The following is a 22,818-nucleotide window of genomic DNA, read 5'->3' on the forward strand; positions in this document are numbered from 1 at the left end:
TTTTTTTCTAACTATTTATTCACCATAGAAGTGAGCCCTGCCCCTCCTGAGTATAGCATTGTTTTAACCGCTAAGCCCTTAAGCATAAACCTAACCTAGATGTCCATATAATTTAATTATTTAATAGCATAAATCAGGCTGTTTGGGGCTGTCCTGTAGTTGTAACCTTGTTAGCCAATTGACTTTTTGTTCCCAAGTCTTCAAAAGTGGGTCGTAAATTGGGTTTGATTTGGATCTTCAACTATGAATGTTATAAGAAGTAGTCTGACTCACCAGATGTAGACTGTGGCTATACAGCAAAAGCGTGTTATTGTTTTAAAAAAAACCTTCGCTACGGGAAACAACAACAACCTCCAAGCTAACAACCTACACACTTGAAATGGCAGGTTTTAGCAGAGATTTGGATTGTGCAATAAGGCACGTGTGCTTTGTTCTTAAGTTTGAATTGTTGTAAAATTCTACAACGAACACACCTCCGATAAGCCCATACTCCGTCTCACAGGATTCTCATGTCCAGTGTTGATCTGTTTTCCGACACAGGCAGTCGAAGTTGATTTGCCACATCTTTTCATCCTGGCAGTGGCACACGCCAATGACTTTGGCTTCACCAGTGTACCAATCAGTTCCATCTCACACAAGCTTCTGTAATATTGTCATGATAATAGTCTGCAAGAGCCACATGCTGCTAACAAATCATATGTGGTTTTAACGGGTTGCTTGAGCTTCTTCGGAGCTTAAGTATAGTCAGGGTTCACCTCTAGAGCACCGATTACTAGATTATGTTTTGGTTATGTTATGTTTTTATTAGTAAAAGTGAAATCACACAGTTCTCATACGTCTGTTACTGGTTTTTGTGGCATTTTCTATTAGACATTTCAATACCAGTGCTCACTTCTCCTTGTGCAATTGTTCCACCAAAACAAGTTACCCCTTGACACTTTTTTGCGTGGGCATTGTCGCTGCATCCTGGGCTCAGTACCGCCCAATTAATCCTAACCCTAATCACCAATTATGATTAGTTTAAAGAAATACAAACAACCAACATCATTTTTTCCCATTTAGCAGAATGATAATGTGCACTTCCAGACCTTTCTCTAGTGCCAACACAGCGCTGTGGAGATAAGATACTGTGTTATAAGAAACAGCACCTGTGTGTTGTGGTTGCACCTGTACTTTCAATGCAAACAGTCAAACAAAGTTGCATAAATGTTAGTTTGATACAATTGAAATCTTCAATCTAGGCTAAAAGCAACATTCTGCAGTGGCCCGGCTTGCATTCCCATCAGATCTCATTGACGGGTTGACATAATTTTGGCTACGGTCCAGTTGTTGCAGGTATTTGTTATAAGAATATCATGTAAAAAGACAGATCTGATCATTGATCCATACACAGAGTTCACACTCAAGTGTCACATGTGGAAGCATCAGTGTGGTCAGACATGTTTTCACCTTTGCCACATTCAAACACAAAGGTCACATTGAAGAGACAAGTGTAACCCCAGCCATTGACACACAGTGACAGAGAGGTGGCATTTGTCCAGTGCAGTGCTTTCCTTAATATTGTCAGAGATATAACCAGAGTGGCAAAACTCATTACAGAGATCAGAAGTGATCTGAACATTTTCCTAGCGGGAAGCCTCTTCATAGGCGAACACCAGGCGAAATGCATTAGGAGATGCTGGAGGAAATTACATCACGGTTCACCTACCATTTCAGTTTGGGGCTGTCCGATGGGATCAGCTGCACAGCTCTGAGCGGAGAGATCGACTTGTGGAACGAGTAGGGGCCATACCTTTTTTTCACAGTCTAACTTTAAACCACGCAGCACCTCTTAAATTCTGATCTGCGATCATGATGGCATGCTGTGTTTACTGGGTAGCAATGCCCACAGTGTGACCTTCAGTATGGCTTTGACCTCAGCCTGAAATATTTGACTACTGCAGGAAGTGGGGATTGTTCCAGGGTGCTTCAGTGTCACCCACATGGTGGCCCTGTTAACGCCATGCTGGTGGGTCAGACAGTAGGGAGCCTAAATGGAATTTAGTAACTCAAGGAATGCTTATCCCTTTGCCACTCCCAGTGCAAACACTCGGTTATACAAAACCAATGACAAGAACAAATCTAATTTAACTTCAGAGTTAGTATTTCAGCTTGTGCTGAAGATCATCAAGAACAACCCATGAAATTTTTCTGGTGAATTTGAATGACATTTTAGTTAAAGCATTAAATGAGCTCTTGAGTCTGGGTGGATTCACTTCAAATTGAATTGCATCTACTTTTTTCTATTATCAACACTCAGGCAAATTTACAAAGAATTGATTCATCTGCTTATAGCACCATGAATTGTGCTTCACTTGCAACCGCTATCGGCCCCATCTCAAGGTCCAATTCACAAAAATATTGCGCAAATTATATTACAGTGCAGTTTTGCAGCTGAGTACAATTTGCTGTTTTTGCATCTGATTGCAATTATCCATGTGGCAAAGTATAAATGGTGCCTCTGCGCCAAGAATGCAGTAGGCAGAACAATGGCAGAGAGAAAGAGAAAGCTGAAATTTTCAGACAGTGGGCAACAACTACAGGTCCTGACCAATGGGGTGCAGAGACATTCCTCAGAACTTCAGGCAAGGAATTTAAACCTGGCAGAGAGAAACTATGTTGAAGGTATAATATCCCAGTCTGCCAGAGCACTTTGGTTGCCACCACCTTGGCAATGCAGCTGGGGGTACATTTCACCCTTTTTGCAGGTGCATTAAGAATTACACGGTCTCTTTTTGTCTTATTTGTACAGGTCTAGCGGCCGCAAAAGCTTCGCAATCCTTCTGTAAATTCACCCGTCAGAGTCAGAAGGTGCCTGTGTAACGGCTATGCTGCTGTCTCTGGAAACAAGAAGTCACTACTTGGTTTTTCACTCACACAATCCGCTGGTGTCTGAGAGTGACCTGACAGTTGGCCTGACTTGACTGTCAAAGTCCCGGAGGTCTTAAGCTGAGACACTGTGCTCCAGGCAAGAGAAGGAAAAAATATAAGGAAGCCATTCAGTGGAAATATTTTTCTGGCTTTTTGTTACAAATTTACCAACAAATGAAATATTAGTGCATGGAAATACCTAAGATGGGTGGTTGGAGTTTTTAGTGGTGTCTGAAGTAGGGTTGAGATGTGTGGGTTTTTTCCCCAGCCTAGGTTTCCACAGGCATATCTGTCCCTGAGGTGAAGAGTGTGTGTGTGTGTGTGTGTGTGTGTGTGTGTGCGCTTGTGTGTGCTTGTGTGTGCTTGTGTGTGTGTGTTTTGTTCCCGCCTCAAAGAGCACTGCACTTTAACACTTCTACATTCAGCAAAAACTCCCCCATCAAGAGGTAAAAACGGCACAGAGCTCTGGACTGTTTGAAAAATAGTACTTTCCCCCTGGAGCACTTAAAGTCAGATCTTTGTCATTATTAGCTTGCTCCCTTAGCCTCAGATTCCTCTTTTATAACGATAGAGACCAATACCCTGGACCCAGTTTCGCTGATCTGCCACGCGCCAGAAATCCCAGCGATAAGTAATAGAAGGTGTAACTCTTAAAAGGCTAAATGAAGTTGAATGGGAGGAAAGGGAGATGACTGTCTTTCTTCCCCATTAGCACTTAAATTAATCCACTCATTTCTTCGCTATAAATTTATGAGGCACTGATGCTATAATAAGAAGTTTTATGTTGAATATTTCATATCCTTAATTATTTTAGGCTAGCTTTCTAGTCAGTCGCTTGGAGTCCATTTGTTACTCCCCACTATGAATGGTTAATGAAGAGAAAAGCACTGAGATTTCCTTTAAAAGTGTGGTAGGCTCACATTACTGTTTAGCTTTGGTCAGTTATTTAGTTATTTATTAAGTGAATTCAAGTCAGGATGTGTTCCATTCGTAGTACAATCATCAGCTAATGCTAACTCTTAAGTAAAGAGGATCAAGTCTCACCGTAAGTCTGAGTCAAAGTTTAGACTTTGGATTTAAGCATATAAGATCGCAATAAAAGAGCACTCTGAGAATCATAAGTTGATGTTTCAATCAGTCATTTTCTAGTCCTTATAACCTTGGATACGTAGTACGCTTTTCCACAAAACTTCATACCATTAAAGTTTCTTTCTACTTTAATGTGTTCACTGTTTTGGTCAACAGAGGGCCCTTATCTTTGCCTGTCAGTCAAGCCATTGTTGAAGAGAGAGACCCTGCGAATGCAAAATGGCACAAGTGATGGATTACTCTTTTATTTGGCAGGCTTTTCATCACTTGAAATGGTGTGTGTGTGTGTGTGTGTGTGTGTGTGTGTGTGTGTGTGTGTGTGTGCGCACCCATGCATGTTCACTTCTGTGTTTGGGACATATGTGGGAATGTTTAAGTGCAGCGTGTTTTTGGGTTAGTTCTAGACATGTGGAAGAACATAACTGGAGCTGACTCTGCAAAAATTGTCCTCATTTAGTTAGTTAGTTACTAGCAATATCTTTTGAACATGTAGGTAGCAAATAAACAAAATAATCACACAGTAGTAGACTGACATAAAAAACAGGTCACTAAAGGAAGCATGAAAACTGAAAACAGCGATTTGATTTGCATGTCCAAAAAGGAGTAGGAGGAATTTATTTATTCCCACCCCTTCTCCATAAATTAATAATAGTCAATTATGTAGCTCCCCATCAGTATAAAGCTGTACAATAATTAATTCTTCTAGACCTATTCTCATACATTAAATTAATTACTAATAATATTTGTCCTCCAGCAAGATAAGAAATAATTACAAATATACTTAGAAAATAAAAAATCATATTTATATACCTTATTCAAGAAATTATCTAATCTTTATATCCTTATCCAAACATGACAGATGTGTTTTGTTTTGTCAAACTATGTATATATATATATATATATGTGTACACTATGTACATACACCCAAACTATGCACACATACACAAGCTATGTATATACACACAAACTATGCATATAGACACAAACTATGCATATATACATACTTATACATACACATACATACACAAGACCGATGGTGATAAATAATTTTTTTTTTTTTTAAACTGGTTTATGATTGGACATTTCCTCGAGCTCCACATTCAAATGGTCCCATAGTCTCACTCCACAAATAGAAATACAAAATCTTTTTCTTGTCGTACACACAGACAGTCATTTATGAATGTGAGGCATTAAAAAACAATTTGACAGCAGTTCAACTTCTGAAATATCAGTGTCTATTGGTTATGTATAAACTTTAAAACTTAAGTCAGTAAATGGGGGGAGCAAAAGATGCACAGTGCCCACACGTTAAAGTTATGTTGTTATGATCATCAGTCTCACTGCATCATAATTTTCATATAGATATATATTTCTGACTTCCAACATGTTGGTATAATCATGCAACTATTTAGATGCATTTTCAAGCTATTAAACTATTTCTTTACATAGCCTCAGCCATTGGTACTTAGACCATTATCAGTTACTTCTGCAAGAAGCTGGCTCATAATTTGTGGTTTATTTCCTTTTAGTAGTGAAGGCAGCCTCCTGCAGCAGAGGGAGTCATTTCATATCCCCCTCCTTTTGATTCCAGCAAAGTGATGCACTCTGGTGCAAAGCTTGGGGAGATTTTCTAATGAGAGCTATTAACAATGCTGAAGTTGATTTGTGTTTTTGAATGTATCCCTATGTGTCCGAGTTGTTTTTCCTGCATACCAATGGGAAATTATTAGAATAATAAAATGCTTTATTAGGACGCCACTGGTTTGTTCTGTGGCGGGCGATTCCAGAAAAACATTAGAAGCACTACACAGAATCGTGTGGTTGTTCTTGTGTGGTTGAGCATATTGACAGTGAACATCCATGAAGCTCTGAGTGTATTTGAAAAGCAGTTGACACTTTTCACTGTAGCCAGTCAGGCTACTTATCATCTTGAGTGCTAGCACCTTATCCTCTGTGTGAGGCAGAAATTTATTGTGGGAAAGCATCTGGAAGGCTGTCTTGTCAGAGACAAAGTGTAGCCTCCTCAGGTTGGGAGAGACTACTCTGTGGGGCTTTTATTAGGAACCTCTCGCTGAAAGTTTTTCAGATTTATCAAAGTCTCCTTACCACACAGCAGGCTTACTCCATTCGAGGTACTGCAGATGGTAGTGGCCCCTGTTTGGTTGTTTCCTTGCCCTATTCTTTTGTACAATGCATGTTTGTGTGCAAGGTTTGTACGCGTTTTCATGCTAGTTTGTAAGCTTCATTTCCCTTGATTTTCTGAAAGGAAATACCTGTTTCAGAGGAAAAATGCACCCGTAAACACTTAAATAAAAGACAGAATTTCAGCATTGTGCTGTTAATCTCTGTGCACATATTCGTGTTTGGTAGTGGTTTTCCTTATTTTCTTAAGATGACTGGCCAAATGTACATGATAGACTTCATTTAACAAACTGCCATGCAAAAATGAGAGTAATTTGTAGCAGACAATTTTAAACATGAGAGAGAGGCGAGGTTTGAAAACATTCAGGGAGAAATGCACCATGAAAGGAGCGGAGATATCAGTTTCTCCACCAGCAATAACATCACAAAATGGAGGCTTTTGGAGGATGCATTGTAGAAACAGCTTGCATCTTCGCGGATCTGTTGACGGTAGCCTGTGAAATGTAACACTGCTGAACAGCTGGTCACAGCACACCACAGCATTGCTCTTTCTCCACGCTGACTTTTCCCTTGATTGGAGATCTAACTAAGCTGCTTTTGCTGTCCCTCTCTCCACCTACACAAAAGGAGAGACATCTTACGATATTCTCGTCTCATAACCTTTTAGTAAACTTGAAGGGAACTGCAGTGCTGAGGTGGCTATCTGTTAAAAAATGCGCCCTGACAGTTATCTCAGTGGAATTATCATTGATCAAAAAGACAAATAGAGGTCTGAAAATTAGACCAGGGGGAGACATATTCAGGTGAGAAAAGAAGTGAATTGAACCACGCAGGCTTTAGAGTAGGGAGTGGATGACATTGAAGGTCACCCGCTAAGACACGTTTGGACAAATGGAGCCAACATCCATATCATTGATTGCCAACTTACCCTTTGAAGTTGCACAGAGTTGCATTGAGTCCCTTGTCTTGCACGCTGTTCTTGACCCTGCTATACAGTATGCCTTGCCACCCATTGGAGATCCCCTCGGTGCTAGAGCAGCTACTGTGCAAAAATTAGGCATGCAACATGAAACAATAAAAACAACGCTACGTCAGTTGGGCTTGTTTTCGCCTCTCACAAACATTACCACCTCCCGTAGCGCAGATTTCACCTCAAAGCGACTTTTCTGAGCCACCCGCTTCTTTGCTGTCATTGCCACCCCCGTACCCCTCACTGAGTGCAGTATGCAAGAAGTCAGTCTCTGGAGAGGTTCAGGGAGCGTAGGGGGCCAGAGGGTGGAGAGGGGGCACAGTGCTGTAAAGTGCCTCAATGTCGCTTCATTTCCCCATTTTAATTGGGCTATCTAAATGCACCCCCGGTTTGTCAATACCCGCCAGGGTCCCAGATAAAAATGATTTGTCTCATGCATTCGGCGGCATGCTCCGCTGTTCCCCTTAGAGAGCGTGCCCCGCCAGTTGTCAGCAGCAGAGTGTAATGGAGAAGGCTCGTTGTTTTTGATTTTCAACGAGTAGCAGGAAAGTATGTGCCTTCCTCTCTCAGTTCTTCTCCTTTTGTCTTAGTCTTATTTCTTTTTTCCCATACTCCCATTCTGCCTGCAACTAACAAGTCATACAGGCATGCAGCCACATGCACCAACCTCTATGGACACATATGCAGACGCAGAGGCACACGGACACATGCACAAATTCACATGCTCCACACACATCTGATCGGGCACGTACACACACACACACAAGCACTCAATGAAGGTCAGCACAGCGAAGCCAATCTTATCTGTGTTTTTATGTGCTCTGTTTCCCACTGTCCTTGTCTTTTTAACACCTCCTGTCGCCATGTGCCATCACCCTCCCTCTCAGCACTGGAGCCAGTGTTATCTGCAGACAGTCCTGAGAAAAATTCAGGGCCAAAAGTGTGCCCTTGGTGTTTGGACTGTTGAGCAGAAGTATGAAGCTCACGCAATGTTTGAATTTTTCATTTATTGTTGTGTGGCTCAGAGATACATTACTTGTATGGTAAAGATAACCATGATGTTCCTAACTGAATGATAAACATAAAGCGGTGGCTTGCATAAGAAAATGACACAGTTTGATTAGACGTATAGCCTTGAAATGCTTCCTGTGTAGCTCTAGCTATCCCTTTAACTCGTTTTGTCGTGGATCACAGGCTGAGACATGGATAATTTGCAGGTAGCCTTTACCCATGTTTGTACGTTATAATATGATCATGTATGGTATATAGATACCAGCCGATTGCAATCTGGAGGCAAATTACCTAACAAACAGACGACGACAGTAGCCAAGCCTCGGTAAATTGTGAATTGGGCTGGGAATTCGAAGCTAACAGGTGTTGCCCAGCTGTGCTTTTGGATGTGATGACATAGTGCTAGTCTTAAGAGCCCATCAGCAGCAGCACACTGACTTTCACAGCTCAGTGTTTATGACACAGGTCAGCATTTTTTTGCTGGCAGGCAGCCAGAATTGTGTTCATCAGTGACCCCGCTGAATGGGGAGATTAAGCACATTTATTTGGATGCCATTCAAAGGGTGTTTTTTTGAAAAGTTGTTAATACAGATAACAGATAATAATATGTGGAGATGTGGTTTTGCAGTGTTTCAAAATGCAGTACGATCTTTTCATAATACATATCATTTATTCAGTCAATGTGCTCTCCTCTGACCCCAGACCAAGAAACTTATTTTCTCACCTTGAAGCTGAACCTTGTTAAAAATGTTTTGGCAGACTTGTTAGATGGAGCAGACGGTTATATTGATAAAGCCCAGGGCCAATGTGATTCATCTCATCCTACAGTACAGCAGCCAGCACAGTTTCCCATCAGATGATGACTGTATAGCTACCGCAGAGGAGCTGAGGTGTCTGGCTTGATCCAGGTGTTCTTCACCTGCAGATAAGCCTGGAGCGGCACAACAGATTTTGCACATACAATAACTCACTAAGTAAAGCCTGAAATCCTGAAAAAAAAACATTGATCCAACAAAAGCAATTTCTCACTAGAATCTATTAAGTGTTAGCAGACTGGCTTAAGTCAGGGAGAGGCCGGCTCCTTTAGATTGAAGAGGTTGTCAACCTTTTTTTCTTTCTTTTTTTCAGGCTAATGAAATAGGTGGGGGATGGGTGGTTGTCACAATGTTATAAATTCTCAGACTTGGTAGGGGGTGTTTCCAACTCCATTCAAGCTCTTGGGGGGTGGGGCAAAAGATAAGTCTTAAAACTGCCGGAGCTACCAAAACTCACTCGAGGCCGCAGTGCTAATCTTGCATAGAGGGTTACAGCTCAAGTCCATCTGCGTTTTGAGTTTTACATTGTGCTAAAATGCAATTACACCAGGGATGAAATGGCTCGTGTTGTGCAACTGACACACTACACTACATTACTGTTGCTCACAATTAATTTTCTCTCCCACTCTGCTGTTAAGACCACTAGCCAATAATCTTTACATCTACCTTTTACCACTGTGATTTGTTCAGCGATTTGATGTCAGGTGAATGTGACACTTGAGTTGGCACAGACTCTTTCCACCCACAAAAATACTTTTTCCCCTCTCCTCAGGGGTGTGTGGGTGTAATAATTATTCTCCAGAAGGTTCTCTCAAACTCTCAGGAGTTTGCAGGGAATGTGAGGTTTCCAAAATATCCAGATTTGTTTGTTCTCCTTTTTCGCTCACAGTTGTGATTTAACTTTTCAGGCGGCTTTTCTAAATGGTGCATGCTGGTGCTACATCCCATTTGTTATTAGTGAGATTAATACACATACAGCTAGACTATATTAATGCTGTATGTTGGGCTGTACAAATTGAATTACTTTGGACTCAGATGACCCACATCCCATTTGTTCTCAACTAGAAGGAAAGTTAAAGATAAAACAATTCTTTCTCTTGCTGAAAAGTCAGTTGTATGCACAGATCTGCAGCCTCCAGTGAAATAAGACTGTCTCCCATTGTTAACAACAAAGAGAAATGTAGAACACATTGCAATTCGCCATTTCCTTCAGCAGAGTTTAGGCCTAGAAGACATTCACCATTGCTGCTCTTTGTGCAAACCCTCATAAGTGCTTTTTAGAATCTCACTCTAAATATCTTTTGTTATGTTAGTTTCTTTAAGGTGCTGTACTGTATCAACAACAGCACTGCCCTGTCTGTGTTATTTGGAATTACCCTGGCTAACAGTGTGGCAATTCTTCATGTTTATTTCCCCTTTCAGAAAGTATTAACATATTATGATATAGTTATAATGCACAGTTTAAATATTAATGCGACATGATATTATATATGGCTTCATCTGAAAGCATTTGTCTTGGGCTAGGTCACGGCTTGCAGCGTCAGCAATGCCCGTGATATATAGAAAAACCCATCATTACGTCGAGGGCGAAACATTGTTGAAGCATTGCTGGATGAGTCAAGTTACAGTCCACACAGTATTATTGGGATAAATGAGCAAACCTCTCCCCAAGGTCCCGAGGCTCTGTGATCTATTAAGGCGCTGTCGTCTCGGATGGTGAATCTCGGAGAGCGAGGGAATTTTGGGGGAAGAGAATGGTTGTGCTGACATCCTCTCTCAGTGCAATCCCTTGTCCTTGTAGGACGGAAGAGAAAAACAGCACCAGAGGCTGACTTGGCTGTTCCTCTGAGCTCTGTCATAAATCCAACTGAACATTTCTGAACATCTGTTGTGGATGATTAGCTCCACGGCTAGCAGAGTTTGACCGGAGGGAGTGAGAACCAGTGTGTTTGGGACTTGTGTGTCTGTGTGTGTATACTCAACGCCTTGCTGATTTAAGAATGGGCATTTTACATATTTATTTCCTCCCTCCTTTTTTTTTAGCAAGAGAGAGAGAGGGACAAATTACTTTTCAAACAAGTTCATTATCCACAAATCATGTTACTGGACATGATATATTGGCTCAGTCCTGTGGGAATAGTTTTTTAGTGTCACACATTGTTAACCCCTTAGTTTCAGCGATGATGACATTGCAAATTGATTTTGAAATATATGCAGGGGTTCCATTCAGAAGTAGAGCAGGAGATGTTGGACATGCCAGATAGCCTGCCTTTAAGGATAAGCCTGTATATTAGGTCACATTCTCCCCCTGGAAGCTGGTCAATAGATAAGACATAATGGAGTCTCTCAGCTGCAGGAATACATAACATCACGTGTACTCATACCTCAGACCTTTTTTTCTACATGCAGGTGCACTACAAAATTGTTTCTCATTGGTCAAGGTTAAAAAGGTAAGGCCCTGCAGCCTCCTCCCTCTTCCCACTGAAATTTGACACCAGTGACATCACATTGTGGGCTTGGCTTCTCCCAGGCAGTCCCTGAACACCCGCTCAGTGTGTGAACAAGCTCTGCCTCAGAAGGATCTCTCTTCCCCCAAAACCACATTGCTCTATAGCCACAGCTGGAAACGTATTGCCGGAGATCCAAAAGACAGTTCCTCTGGTTTAATGCAAACGGGGTATATGGAATAACTGAGCAGGAACTGGGAGACTACTTCGCTGGCAGAGTTTTTCACAAGACATCGTTCAGGGATAATCTTTTGTGGATACTGCTGGATTTTCTTCTCTAGGATTTGGATACACACTCACTCTCTGGAATAAGGAATAAAAAAAGAAATTATTCATAAGTGGACCCAATTGAGATGCATTGGTAAGTGTGAGTTTTGTGCTACAGAGTTGTTATAAGTTGTCAGTGAAGGAAGCAGGAGTTAGAAAAACAGATGAAGCACAGGTGCATTTTTTTCTAACTGGCTGGGCTGTCCGAGACTCTCAGCTTTATTTGTCTTCGTACCCCTGTTCAAGTATGTGTTACGCTTCATCTCGGGATATACCCTTTTAAATCTTGCATCTTCATAATAAAAGTAACAAAATAAGTTGATGTGTTACACTTCAATGGTCAGGTATTTTCTTACTATTCTTTTGTCCCTTCTTCTTTTGTCCTTGCTCACTCTTGCTTGTTAAGCCAAAACAATAGTTTAACCTCGTCTTGGCTTAGCTCTATTGGCTGGCTCTTTGGCAAATTGCCCTGTCTGGTGCAAGCCCTCCCCTACGTATTCAGAGGACTTTGAATAGAAGGGCCATAGAATGTCCCCTAGCTACCGCTGCTAAGGTGAGGCACCCTGCCGTTCTACTGCATTAGGCCTACACTGAGGCCAAACAACCTGTTTTTCCAGTTGTCTTTATCTCCCTGGGCAATCTGGAGGGTAAAGTTTCAGCGACAAGAATTCCAGTTAGAAGGAGACACTGAAAGGCTTTGAAATCCAAGATAATTGTAGAGGAGAACTTTTGGAAGTCACAAACTATGATTTTTCATAAGTGTTTTTGGCCTGGCTTTTAACAAAGTGTAACCTGTAATACATGTGTCTTAAAGTGTAATTTGAAGGTTTAAAGTCGCTTTTTTCTCACTGTGATTGTCAGATATACCTTTTGTTGGGCCAAATTTCTGGGAAACACTCAACTAAAGACACTTGAAAACTTTTGGTACTTTTATGTCATCACAGAATACCCCACTTTAAATACCCCCCTCAGCTGTAATTATGTCTTAAATCTTTTGTTTCTTTTTTTATTACAACATAAAACTTTTATACGCTTGTATGAGAAACTTTTGGACTGAGTTCATCTTGTTCTTGGTCACAATAAATGTGACAGTTGTTGCACAATAAATGTGTTGCTCAATATAAGGAGCCTGGTGTCAGTGGGAAAGATATCCTTTTTGCAACTTGCTCTTTTCCATCAAAGCTGTCTTAAGCTTTCAAAGAACACAGTGTAGACAACATGTCTGTCTCGTTTTGTTTGGCCTTTGAAACGGCTAGACTTCCCCTCAGGTCTGTCTCACTGCATCTGGAACTGAACGTGTTTTCTTTCGTAGTTGCTCCAAAGCTGAGCTTGCTTCTTATTTATTTATTGCTTATCTTTTTCATTTTTAGTTAATGATTCAGGACTGCAACCCCTGTTATGCTTGTCTTGGAGTGGTAACTTAGACTTGATTAAAAAATGACCTTGAGGCGAAACTCAAGACAGACAGTTTGTTAAAATGCCTGTTCAGCTGCTCAGTAGCATAAACAAACAAGACACAAAACTGTCATGGACGTGCTCATTTGTTCAAACAAAGCCAACTCCTGTCGACACAGGATGACCTGTAGGTCGTCCTCCTTCACCTCCACCGTGCAGGTCACTGACCTTTCATTCCTCTTTTACGACTTAACCTCAGTCACTTTGTCACCGGCAACGTTCCACAGAAACATTAAGTGACCTTAGGAAATAACCACAGCCATTTGTATACCACTGCTCCTTATTAGATTCCCTGACTAAATACACAAATATGTCCTTCACTTAAATGAGTACCATGGCTGAAGTCGTTCTTTTTCAATAAATGACTCGGAGCAGAACAGTCAATCATTCAATCTCTCTCCCCATCGGATTCCTCAAAAGTAATTATGGGCTGAGCATATGGATTTTTCCATAGAACTTGATTTCTAATCATCGTTGAATTGGGTGATGTGTAATGGCCTGTTAACGCATGATGGATCTGCTTAATCACTCTAGTCCCAGTTGGGACATGAAAGGTTGCTTACAATCACAGATCAATGTCTGTGAAGGCGATTGTGTCAGCGGAGCCAGACATTTGTCTATGACGCATACTGTAAGTCGACAGAAAACCTGCTGGCATTTGTTGGGTCGTTAAAGTTCAGGGCTCCCATGCTGTACCCTAAGTGAAGACTTATTTATGGTTATATACTATATATATTATAGTATATATTACTATATACATACATACTATCATGCATACTATCATATACTGTCTTTTTTATTCATATTTCTTTTATTATAATAGTTGTTATTGTTGCTTTTGCTGTGCATCTTTCTCTCTGTGTGTCTCTCTCTTAACCCAAACACTTAAAGCAGATGGCTTCCCACTTAGAGCCTGATTCTGTTTGAGATTTTTGCCCTTTAAAAGTAGTGTTGTCACCATACTGGAATTTCTAACTTTCATACAGATGCTTAAAAAGTATCGAGATTCAGTACCATTTTCAATTCCACTGGGAAAAATGGACTTTGAGGGCCTAAAATTTAGGGTTATTTTTAAATCAAAAGATAAATATATGAAGGTTATAAAATGACAACAACTTTTCTCGGTTAGTTGCAGAGAACAGCAGAATGACTGTAGTAAACACTACCAATAAGAGCAAGAAAGTACAGCAGGAAAGGGTGTATCGATATTGTGGAAAACGACTATTGAAACCATTTCAGATATTCTGAATTGATATGTGTCCATCATATTTTTATTTTCAACACTAGTTAAAAGTCTAGTGTGTAGGATTTAGTGGCATCTAGCAGTGAGGTTGCAAAAACATGAATGGCCCTATTTAGAGCCAGTGTTTGGTTTGTCCATTCTGGGCTACTGGAGAAACAACATGGCGAACTCCATGGTAAAGGACCCACTCTGTATGTAGATATAAATGGCATTCTAAGGTCATGAAAACGAAGGTACTTATTTTTAGTTTTAGGGGATTATACACTAATTAAACCATAGTTATTAATATACTCTAGTTCTGCCAATACATCCAACAAAATCCATACACACTGGACCTTTAAAAGGAAGTCTTTCTTTGCCGTCATCGCCAAGTGCTTGCTGATGGGAAAATTGAAGTGAATGGTCTACACCTGCTCTATATAAAAAGTGTCAGAAGATAACTTTAGTTTTGATTTGGCGCTGTATAAATAAAACTGACATGACTTGACTTAGGTGTCAGACTTTAAAATGCATGCAGAGGGAAGTTTCTCATTTGTTTTTTGTGTCAGGATTTGTTGCCTGATGGTGACAAGGTCGTGAGCTGTTGTTTTATGATGACAAGGCCTAATTGTCAATCCTCTGTTCTGTACTAAATAACATGTTTATGCAGCTAGGAGGGGAGTGTGCCAGATATGTCCTGCATAATGTGCAATGTCAATCAGAGGCCACCGCCTGTGTGATGTCTTAGCTGTGCTGATAGTCACTTTTTTGTCTCAGTTGTGACACTTCTTTCTTGTAGACAGTCGCTCATTCATTGTGACAGGTGCTGAGGAGAAAGTTGAGAAAAAAGGGCTTCTTTACCACTAAAATCAGCAGTGTTTTGACAAGACCGCTTTTCCTCAGTTGCCCCAAGCAGAGAACTTATTTGATTGAACTGGGTCTCTGTCTAAGCTTTGACATCCACACAGGCTTGCTAAGTACATGTTAAGGGTTTGACGCAAGATCATATTCAAATAAGCAGACAGTTTTATTTTAGAGAAGGTGATGTTATTTTTGTTGCCAATTAGTGGTAAATAGAAATTGTCCTGTGAAAACCCACAGTGTCTGTGCATTGTAGCTCAGCGTAGCTTTAGCTCTCTTCAAAGTGAATTAAAGTGGATCATAGTGCCCAGGCTTAGATGATATTCAGCACTTTTCTTACCTTCTGTCCTCTTATGTACTCTTTTGTACATTATATATTCTACTCTGCATTTTAAATGTATCTATCTACATTTTATGCCCAGTTATAGCTAGCCATCATTTAAACCTTAGCTCTATGCATTACAGCCATGGGTTTCTCAATGGGAACACAAATCCGCTTTGTCGGAGAGGACATTTCCCCCCTTGCACAAAACTCATTTCAATTCCACATCATCCCATTACGCCTCCACATTGATTGAAACAGCCTCCATTTTCAGGGGCAGCTGCATTTTTTTGTACTCTGTATGTATGACAAGGCCAAAGCTTATGCTTTTGTATGTGAAATGTGCAGCGATGCAGGTTGGAGACATACAGTGACCATGGCAAATATAAATTCTGCCATGCATCAGGCTATTTATGAAAAATAGGCCCCTGGGGATCACTGATGTTGCTGTGTTGCATGATACCTTGATGTTATATCACTGAATTACTGTATGATACCCAGCTAAAAAAAATTCTATAGTTTTTTTTCTGCGGAGAGATAAGGTCAGAGCGGTTGCCTGTGGACTGTCATTAAAGGGAATTAAAGGTCGCGGCTTTACCTTGCTCCTGAGTGCGAGGGGATAACTGATGCTAAACTGCAGTAAAGCAAATAAAATTGAATGTAGGTTTGATTTATTTGGTGCTTGGTTCTGGGAGTATAGTCATGTGGCTGATTTATCCCTCTGCCTCCACCACCGCCCTTGTTTACTCAGCCTCCCAATTTCTACAAATGCCTGGCTTAGACTCGACATTCTACTTGATTACTTTATCAGCCTTCCTGTCACTTCCTCCAAAGTTATGACTTGTTTTTCAACAGTCCACTGCTGCTGATCGCACATAGCCGCAAGTAGTACTGGCCTCTCACTATCAATAAGATGTCATATAACTGAATTATAAGTCTTCGCAGCCTTGGCTACCCATGCACAGACTCGGACATTCTCATGCTACTAGCATCTGAGAGTATAGCCTGCATGTTTCATATTTTGGTGCCTTTAGCATCAATTTGGCTTTTGTTCATCTTGTGGTTCATCCTCAAATGCAGGCAATGACTCTTCTTCCTGCAGAACTCTTTGGTCCCTGGCTTGTTTTGGGAAGATGGATGGAGATTCATTTGGTTTCATTATAATGCCTGACTTATTTATAGCCTGCCTGTGCAGCGCCTGTTGGCCCACTGTGGCCCTGTAAGGATGCTGGGGGCTGAGGCGTTGATGAAACATTCCTGTGTCCAGGGGGTATTCTCTGAGGAGAGCGCTGCTTGTTTAAGGGAGGGCAGCGGGGTGACAATGCAAGAACCACGGGCAAGGCCACTGAAATCTAATTCCACAAGCTCTGCCTAGCTACAGCATTCCTGTTTGAGAACTTTCACCGATCAAAAGTCTTGCACTGTGGGGGTGTCGGGCTATGTAATAATACCACATAGCCTAACAACATGGGGAATACTATATAATTTGGTATGGTCCTATAATAGTAGGTACCACAAAAAAAAAGAAAGGGGGAGCTTGCTTGGAAAAAATAGCTCCCTGAAACACACTTTCATATTTTACTTATGCACAGTTTGGAGTTTGTAGTTCCACTGCACCAATCCCAAACCTTTATCTGGATCTCCCCCTTCAGCCTCAGAGATTACTGCTTCACAACCCTGGAGCAGGGATGCTGTCTGCCTGGTAATTTGATGGCTAATCCCCTGCCTCTTCCCTACAAATCTCTTCCCTGATAAAGGGGTTGCTTCTACATTAGTAAACATGGGAGACTTGGCTGCCTAGGCTGACAGTCAGACAAGAGGACTGGTTGAGGAGAGGGGAAGTCAAGGGATAACCAGTTTCCTCTTTATAGCTCATAGGAAAGCCCCTTTGCATCTCATGCTTGGAAACTCTGTTTAAGATAGACAGTTAAACCATGGAAATGCCTTTAAGCTTGTAAGGTGGATTTTATGTATGAGGTAGATAATGCATTGTACATTTTTCCACATGTTGGCCAATGCATGAAAAAAATAACCCTTGGTCAGTATTTTATGAGGTTAATGGTTTTAATGGGTTGATGGCGAGTTGTGAATGTGTTGTACTTTCTGGAGTGTTACCGTACAGTCCATTGTTAATGCACATTCATTACCTTTTTGACCCGAATATGTTATCCTAATGATCACTGCAGTACTGCCACGGCTAGACATGATGGCTCACTTAAAAGGAATTCACTTCCTCTGATCTTTCTTCACAGGCTTACACTGGGCTGTATGGACTGACTACGTGACAGAGCATTGCTAGATTGCAGGCTGTAATCCTCATAAGAGTTTTATTGGGGCGTGTTAGCCTATGCCCCCTACATGAGTTCTGTTTCCTGGAGGGTTGTCCAGCTCCTGTGATGGTGCATAAACAAACCACTAAGCCAGGGAATCAAAACTGACGCCCTGAGCCCAAACATGCTCAACAAAGTTTAACAGGAGCTGGCAAGATAGCATTTAACCAGTCTATGGAATAACTTCAGCTTGATGACTGCAACATTGGCTGTGATGGCTTTTCATTTGCTGACCTGACAGAGGCACTTTAGGTGTCAGGGTGGATCAGGTGGTGTGAGTGACAGGTCCTGTCCCTGCATGTCTCTGTATATGTGTAACGGCCTGGTGTTCAGTCTAATCGTTGTCAGAGACTGAGATGACACGTCAGGAAGAATTTGGTGAGATTTCTGTTTTCAGCACATCACGGACTGGTCGAACATCACAACTATACAAATGGACTGTAGTGAGGGCTCCTAGTTTTGCGTGTTTGTGCTCTTTTTTTTGTTTGACTTTGTCATCATTTGAAAATGCAAGCACGACACTTTTACCCACACTTCTGTGAACAACATATGTAGTATATATTATTCAGTCTTAGCACTAGCTCTGCTGTTACTTAGGGCTCTTAAAGGGATACTTTGCAGACTTTTGCTGGCTCCAGGGCTGTTGCTTGAACAACAGATTGCACTTTCGCACTTTCGCATACAAACCAAATACAAACAGATAATCTGCTGCTGTATTGCCTATTCTCGCGTATAATGTCTTCAGAAACATATTCTAGTGCAAGAATTTGTCAACAGGAAGTGGGTGCCACACTGTTTCCTGTATTATAAAAACATAGGCTAGAAATACTGAGATCAAATGGTAAAACTAAGCAGTACCAATCAAATAAGAACCAAGATTGTAATAATGCATTGCCTGTTTCTCGCCTAAAGGTTTTTCAGAAATATTTCAGCTCACTTTTAACTGTAAATCGAGATCATTTGTCACCACCCGGCTGCCATATTGTTTCCTGTGACAAAACGGGCAAGCTCGCATTACATCACCCACCAGCGGGAGTGTTTTGTGGTCCGCTGTAGTGCAATGCATTCTGGTAGTTTTAGGTTTTCTACCTCCTGAGCAAAAGCCACAGCCCTTTTCCTCTGTTTTCTCTGGTTGTAAAGCACCAATTTAAATTTAAATCTATCTGTGTCTTTTTCATGCATAGACTATGAAAAGACCATCTTTACAGCAGTAAAATACTTCTTTAATTTGTTTTTCAACATTTCATTAAAAAAATTTTTTAACTGTTACAGATTTTTCCATTAATTGTTCCAGTTTATTTTCTAAAGATAGCATCTCTGGCATCTTCTATTTTTGCTCTTCTTTCACAGAACACTTGATCTAAATTCCAGTTGGCTTGATTGGATGTATCCGGGCCCTTGTCAAGATTTTATTATTTATTTGTTTTTCGTGAAGTGGATTCTCACCAAACTATATGAGTAGTCAGTAAAATCCAATGACTCCCAGTCAATTTAGAATTTCTCTAACTGGATGTGTCCAAGAGATCTGTGTGTATGTGCTGTGTGTGTATGTCTTGTTAGCCGAGCTGCAGAACAGTGACTCTACACTGGTGGTAATTGATAGTCTGGAGGCTGTCTCAGCTGCAGGTAAATCCTATCTGCAGCTGTACTGTGAGGGAGAGGGGTGGGGTAGAGGAGAGAGTATAAATAAGTCTTCCAAGGACTAAGGATTTCAGAATAACTAGAGGGGATGTTGGAGGGAAAGAGGACGAGGAGAGCAGATAGCAGGGCTGAAAGACAGGGTGATAGTGGGAGAAATGTTTAATATGGCAAAGGTTTCCCCTCGCAGATAGTTGAAATTTCTCCAAGATTGCACTGGCTTAAATGTACATTTAGGCTGCATTTTTCTCAAGAACATTGCTCTGAAGAACAGTGTATTACCCCATGTCATCTTTGTTCTGTATCCATTGCTTGCCCAGTACATGAAGCCAAGTGCCGAGGCTTAAGAGTGGCTTTCGCCTCTTTTAAAACGCTTCCATCAGATTGACAGAGTGAAATTCAGTCCTATGCTTTGCCCAGGGAGATGTACTGTAGAGAGAGAGCAAGAACGGGTAGAGCGCGAGAGAGATTGGTCCCAGTGAGAGATTCATAGGTAGTAATGAGAGCGTTGGTGGAGTGCAAGTCGTCGTGTTGTGGCTCTGGCCTGTCAGTATAATGGACCTCGCTAGTCAGCTGGCAATCGATTGTACTGCTCACAACCTCGTGTGCCTGTTGTTCTTCACTCTTCCTGTCTGTCAACCTGCCACCCAGAGATGGAGGACGAAGCAGAATCCTCTCCCAGACGACAGATACAGTGTCCAGATACTTTCTCATTACCTGAAAGGTTGCATGAGGTGAGGAGTAGAGGGAGGCAGGTCTGACTCCACATTTCCGGCTAATGCAACTTAAAGAAAATGCCTCAGGAGTAACATCCAAATTAATGCCTGTTTGTTTTTGGCTGGTATCTGTCAGTCCTCAGTTGGTTTATTAGCTGGCACCAGATGTCAGGATGATGTCAGAAAGACGTTGAACAGATGTCAAATTTTGGTTAGACTGAACAGTATTTGAAATGCTTTACAATGTTAGAATTTACAGTTGTGTGGATGTTAACATCAGGATGGTTCCCTTTAGTTTTGTTCTCTATAACTTACGACTAAATGTCGTCATTCTACATCAAGATGACGTTAGCATGAGATGTTTGGAGAATGCTGGATAGTAGTTATCAACACAACTTCAAACCAACAATAAATCAGCATCTAATGATGTTGGTAACCAACTGGGTTGACTTGTGTTATTTTATTGTTGCTAATTATACATGTTTGTTATTGATGAATTGATCAAGATTTTTGTGTTTGGCTAAAATGTAAGAAAGTAGGTGAAAGAGCCTATCAAAAATCTTTCAGAGCCAAGGGGTTGCTTTAAAATTTCTTGTTATGTTTAAAAAAGTTCACACATTTAAGAAGCTTGAAACATATGGTATATTTTCTCAATGATTTACTAAAACGATAAGTCAATGATCAAAAATGATTTCAGATTGATTTTCTATGGGGTTTTATTTTTAAATCAGCAAAGCAGATGTTTTTGTTTTTTGTTTGATAAAGGACGTACTAGATTCAGTATGATGTTGATTTATTTTCTGTCAACAGAACAGGAACATTTGGGGGCATCTGCCTCTGTTACTGCAGAAATACATTTGCTTGCTCTGCTCATATCATGTAGGACAAAATATTGGATTAGGCGCTCAGTAAGAACAGTCATGCCAGGTTCGTGGTGAGTTCAGAGGCTACATCTTTGTAGTTCATTACTCTATAGCACAAACATAGTTTTTAGAAGTACTGTACTTGTTTGATGAACATGGTCTAAGCTGAAAGTCCCTGCTTCTCTTGCCCTTTATCGACTCGGCCCTGCATATTCCCCACTCATCTCTTTTACATTTTAAATCCCCAGGCCTCCGGAGAGCAATGGGGATATATGGTTCCATCTGCTCCAACAGACTGGCTCGTGGCTCAGACAGAGAGAAAGAGACAGAGAAGGAGACATGGCCAGGGACAGAGAGAGAGAGAGAGAGAGAGAGAGAGAGAGAGAGAGAGAGGGGATGAGGAAACAGGGGGATGGAGAGAAACACAGACTGACAGAAAGACAGAATGGCTTATTAGAATCTGCCTCTTTTCACTAGTTAGACAAGGGCTGAGAGGATAGCCGTCTGGAATAAAAGGCAGGAGAGAAGTTGGATTAGGACTTGGGGATCCTCTTTTTTCCACATTTGCAGTGGCAACTAACCCATGTTAAATCTGTTCGGTCTTAACTGCTTCAGGTAGACCAGGAGTCTTGAATTCCCTTTGTGTAACACGTAGGTTTTTTGTTTCATGAAAGCATATGTTGTGTGTGCTTTTTAGATTCCTCCAAACACGTTTTTAATCGAGGGGTCCTCCTTTCTAAATAGGACCTTATGCTTCGGCCCAGACGCCAGCAGGTCCAGTGTTTCTGTTTCCCACCACAAATGCTTGGTTATATAGGAAGTGCTTTTCTCAGCCTTTGCCGAGTTAGTCTAACCCTTCCTTGTGTCAACACTGGGTTTTATTCCTCTGTTCCTTGGACCACAGAGGGTTGTTTTCCCTGCGTCTTTTACATGCTCTGTTGTAGGGTGAAATAATAAAACCACTGTGTCAATATACAGTTTCATCCGCGCGTTCAGCTCTGACTGAAGCCAAACAGGCGCAAAACCATCCAGTGCAATATGAATATTTTGGAATTTTTTTGTGTCATAAAGTGAACGTAGGCTACAACTGCATGTCCTCACCTCTGTGTTTAGTGGCGGTGGGCGATAAGGGAATATTGTTGCTGACACAAGTTCTTCAGAGTTAGATTTGCATAAAAGGATGTAGTGAGATAAAGGGCTGCTTTCATACTTGCAGTTTGACAGGCACAAATCATCCACCCAGTACCCATCAGCCACTGAATGACCACTATTTTGACCAGTAGCCAAGGCAGTGCATAGCAGTCTGGCTAATCCTTCCGCTGCCAATTTGAATGTTCCTAGTATGAGTAGGCAAATCCTAATTACTGTAAAATTGTACATGTGCGTGCGATGTCTGGGTGTGCAATATGGATAAACTTGTTGATAAAACAGCCAATAGGTACCAGGACTCTGTTTTTGCTAATTTGGTGAATTAAATACCTGACAAATCAAGGCATTTGATTACATTGATGAAAGAAATCATTAAAATCCAATATTGCCTTAAAGCAGTTCTGCTCATTGATTTGCATCATTGTCTCTAATTACCAGGCATATTAAATGGATGGAAAGTGTATAGTGAATTCTCTGCCAGTCTAACAGTATACTTCCATATATATCCCAACCTTAGTATAAAGTGCTGTGACAAAAAAATCACCAGAGTT

At 41.1% G+C, this 22,818-nt stretch overlaps 1 protein-coding gene across 3 annotated transcripts in view; it reads left to right on the top strand.

The window, feature by feature from the left end:
- LOC126408757 (receptor-type tyrosine-protein phosphatase F) overlaps positions 1-22,818 on the top strand; it is a 188,402-nt gene that overhangs the window by 33,843 nt on the left and 131,741 nt on the right. For 2 of the 3 annotated variants that reach the window (XM_050074418.1, XM_050074420.1), the window contains exon 1: positions 11,469-11,805. The exons of the other annotated variant lie outside the window; for it this stretch is intronic. The gene's annotated coding sequence lies outside the window, so the exon portion shown is untranslated. Of the gene's footprint in view, positions 1-11,468; positions 11,806-22,818 lie in introns of those variants that run through there. 3 annotated transcript variants of the gene reach the window in all.

This window comes from Epinephelus moara, chromosome 21, assembly GCF_006386435.1.
Source record: "Epinephelus moara isolate mb chromosome 21, YSFRI_EMoa_1.0, whole genome shotgun sequence".
NCBI classification, from domain to species: Eukaryota; Metazoa; Chordata; class Actinopteri; order Perciformes; family Serranidae; genus Epinephelus; species Epinephelus moara.